This window comes from Temnothorax nylanderi, unplaced genomic scaffold, assembly GCF_030848795.1.
Source record: "Temnothorax nylanderi isolate EJ_2023f unplaced genomic scaffold, tnyl_v1.0 TNYL_tig0303_pilon, whole genome shotgun sequence".
Classification (NCBI taxonomy): domain Eukaryota; kingdom Metazoa; phylum Arthropoda; class Insecta; order Hymenoptera; family Formicidae; genus Temnothorax; species Temnothorax nylanderi.
The window spans coordinates 64,762-69,131 of NW_027249365.1; the positions used below are offsets into that span (position 1 = coordinate 64,762).

The 4,370-nt window shown below is 35.8% G+C and overlaps 1 long non-coding RNA gene across 3 annotated transcripts; it reads left to right on the plus strand.

The window, feature by feature from the left end:
- The first annotated feature begins 233 nt into the window (after positions 1-233).
- On the plus strand, positions 234-4,370 carry LOC139780891 (uncharacterized). 3 transcript variants are annotated; one of them, XR_011720370.1, is made up of 4 exons: positions 234-313; positions 2,019-2,350; positions 3,022-3,151; positions 3,704-4,370. It is a non-coding gene; the product is annotated as an uncharacterized lncRNA (long non-coding RNA). The 3 variants fall into 3 exon arrangements; XR_011720369.1 differs by having other exon boundaries at positions 254-334; XR_011720368.1 differs by lacking the exon at positions 234-313 and having other exon boundaries at positions 1,541-2,350.

Consider the following 4,370-nt stretch of genomic DNA (forward strand, 5'->3'; position numbering starts at 1 on the left):
TTCGCAGGTGTGTCAAGGTAAGCCTAATTCAAGGTGAGCGGAGGCAAGTCGATAATTTCACTAAGCAACGATCGATCGTCACCGCGGGCCCTTGCCGACGAATTGACAGTCAGTCAATCAGCCCGACCATCTATTCCTTCGGTGTACAGCCGACTGCTCGAGTGCCCATTCGACGATCGCCGACAAGTGCGTTATTAATATGTCACAGCGGTAGGGGTATCCCACGTGTGCGTCTCGTGCTTCTCTCTGCAAGATAATGTAGTCTCTTAGTGCAACCGTGACTGATCAGCCAAAACATGTCGGCACATCAGCGGTAATGAACACCATTAAGATAGTAAATGCCATTTTATCATTGGAAAAAAAAATAACGATAACTGAGAATTAACATTTGTGACAGTGCATAAGCGCTTGTTACATTATCTTTAGCCTTCGATGCTGTCGAAATGTTTTCTGAAATTGTTATCCGAATTATTAATTAATTATTAATTATTAAATTGGAATATATGTATATGTATATTATATACATTGTAATTCGTTACTTCTGTAACTATTAATTTCTTTACTTGCGCACCACGTACCGCGCCTGACTCGTATCGCCGTTTATTAATTTGTTGACATTTTCACGAGTCTAATGACATATTTTAATTATTAATTGATAAATTGATAAATTGTCAAATCCAAAGATTATTCAATTGCTGACAGATGATAAAAAATTTATAATATTTTCCATCTTTTTGTCTATTTATTATTTAATGAACTTTTAATTCAAAAATATGATAATGAGCTTATAATAACAAATTTATCTGCAATTAATGCGAAAATTATAATTTATAATTACTTAAAGTAATAATTTCGTATTTTTAGCCCAAAAAAATGGATTGTTACACATATCGCATGTTACGTAAGTGCTAACGAAAACACAGACTTAAAATTAGAACGCTATTCTTGGTCCGTGTTGCGACCAAGATAACAATAATAAAACTCAAACGATATAATTTTCTAAAATATGGTTATGAGGTGACAGCATTTTTACATTTTTTTTCAATTATCACTAATTTTTTACATTCCCACTCTTCATTAGTATAACCTATACTTTACTCCTGTAAAAGGATTTTGCGATCTATAAAGCCGTTTCAAAGAACGACACCTGACTGTTTTTGTCGGTAATTGTCCCCTGTCCAGGATCCCCTTAAGTCTGTGTTTAGAAACTACAGAATAATCTTTAATATTTTTACTAAGTTAGCTTTATTATTTACTAAAAATTTTAAATATATTGTTTAGACAAAAAGTGATTGATGTTCCCCGAATATGTTTGCTCGAGAGGAGAGAGCGAGAGAGAAAGAGATAGAGAGAGAGAGAAAGGGGGGAAGAGATTATATAACATTATTGCATAATCTTTCTATTATATTATATTATATATTATAAATTATATTATTATATAAAATTATTATAATATAATTATATTAAATTTATGTAGATAACAAATATTATAATATTAATATACAAATGCACTAAATTATGCGAAAAAATTGCACTTTACGATAAATATTGCTAAAAAAATATTTTTTAAAATAATTTAAATGATAAATAAATATGATCAAATTAAGATTGTTAGGTTTAGATAATGTTTATTAGAGCATTTATTAGAAAAATTGCGACGTCACGTAACGTCACGTAACGAAGTCACTATATCACTGAATGATTTTACGATTTCAATTTTATAGCTAGGACTTGTAATAAATAAAATAGAAAAGACACTATCACAAGTCACATGTAAATATTATCACAGTTAATCTTAAAACAAGCCATAAAGTACTCAACTTCATGCGATAACTTGTTTGACTTAGACGCAATTCCGTAATCTCTTTTTTTCATCATGCTCGTAAAAATCTCATATAGGTACTGCTCTATATAAACTCTATTACGGCATGATATCGATAAGACTGTCGGCCAATACTGTTGATACGTTGTCAGATCCCTCTTTCTCTTTCTTTCTCTCTTTCCTTCCCCGTCACCAGCGAATTAAACAATTACGACGGCAAGCATCTCCCAAAGAAAGGAAGGGGACCGAGGGGGATTGCTGTCACGCGCAATTGTGACCTTAATTGTATCCGGAAAATCGACACGTGACTAACGGAGGGAGCGAGGACGCGACGATCGTCGAATACCGCACGGATGTTGAAACGACAAACTTCGGCACATCCTTCTCACACGTACGAGAGAATGACAACGACGACGGCGGGAGGAGATAAACCGCGACGTCATCCCCGAGTGTCATTAGAGTAATTACCACCCGACGCTTCCCTGTCTCTCTCCTCGCCTCGTCTACACCACGTACGCTAAGTTGCACGTAAGCGAAGTTTTCGCGAAAAATTTTCTACGCATATACGCGCAACACGCACACAAAACGGGCCCTGTTTCGTTTTGCTTTTTGACGCGGATAATAATCGCGAAAAAAACTTTTATGAGAAACCGCTTGCAACTCATTTACGTTATTTGTACGGTGTACGGTACACTATTTAATTGAATTGTGCAACAAGCTTGAACCGGATTGTGCATAGCTATTCAAAAAATAGCAAATAATAGTTTGAATATTTTCGATAACTTCATGCCGCCTTCAAAGTTCCGGATTCTTTACCAAAGTATTCTGATCGCATTCCGTATCGAAAAGTTTCTCGTAAATTAAATTTCGAGTATAAATGGACGTGAATGGATAGCATATTCCCTTAATGGATCTTATTTCATCAGTAACCTCAGTTGTGCTTGAATCACAAACTATGCAACAACGAAATATGAAATATCAAAACATGAAAAAAAATATCAATTTCAAACATATCTAGGAATATATCCGTGAAATGTTAGTCAAATATTAACCATTGCGAGATATTTTGACTATTCTTCAAATTTTCTTGTGAAAGACTCATCCTGCCTCTGACAAAATTAATTCAGATTATATCGATAATATAATCTTTACCAATTAAGAAAATGAAACCTCAGCAAATTTTGTTTGTGAAATTGCAGTTGTGGTTCCTACGTCCCTACATTGTTCAAGTTGGCGGATGGATCTCGAGAGCTTCACCAAGGAACAAGATGCTGTCTTGCGGTCGCACTGTCGTCTTGCTGATGTCGGTGCGCATCACAGGGACTTCGGGTAAATTGACGAGATACAGTGTGGGTGGCCGGTATACTATACGTACGGTGTACGATGTAATGTGACGAGCGTTAGCCGAAATGGTCGACAATGTCTTGCGACAAAGTCCCGGCCAAAGTTATTCGGCGGCGGCTATTCGCCGCACCAGTCTATTCACCCCCCCCCCCCCCCCCCGGCTAGATAAGCACGGACACTCGGCAGATTCCGGAAACTTTACCCCGGCAGTGATATCCAGCCGCTCAGAGCCGAGTTCCGGCAAGTAATCGCTAATTAATTGCATTCTGTAATCAACGGACCGCTCGCTCGCGTTTTCATACTACGTGTAAACTCTGTTTGTTTGTTCGCCGCTCGACTGGTGCAAGTATAGTACCTTGGTGGCGTTGCCGGTGCACGAGTATGGATAAAAAATAGCCAACTAGGTTTTATCGGGGAACGAGAGGGGGGATGGTTAACGTTTTATTGAAGAACAACAAATATTTCGAGAACACATTGCACGTTTATATAAGCACGCGGTTATTCGATTGCTAAATATTATTCTATCAATTGTTTCAGCATTTCCCCGTGGCGGAGAAATTGCCGAATGGTATTTTTACGAAAATACCGCTCCACCATCGCGCTCGCGTTACGGCAGATCCATCAAGCGCGGATATAACAAATAAATTATCGCGAAGCTGTCAGCACACACCATCGTGAATAATATATGACGTCAAAGTAATATGGACATAATATATGGAACAAAACTTCATTCGATATTTATTTGTACAATAAATTTTTCAATAATGTTTTAATGTTTTTTATAAGGCCGTGAGTGATACTGCTAATCTAAGCGAACATTTGAATATCGTTGCATATTTCCTGACGCTCTTATGAAAAATGTATTGTATAAATATATATGTATATATGTATATATAAGACCGTGGTATCACTACAATAACAAACTATAATATACAAGTCGGATGACATTATCTACAATGCATATAAATTACTTATTTTTATAAATAAAGCTAAATATTTTCGAATAATGCTAAATATTAAAAGCAGAAATAGAAACTATATTGTAACTCTCATAAATTTTCAGATAGATTTTACTTTTTTATAATATAATAATGATTATTATAAATTTTCGTAATTAGCGATTGCAAAATCAATCAATTCCGTCGTAAGAAATACATATTTAATTTTCGACATAAAAATGGAGGAAACATCTCCACAACTATAT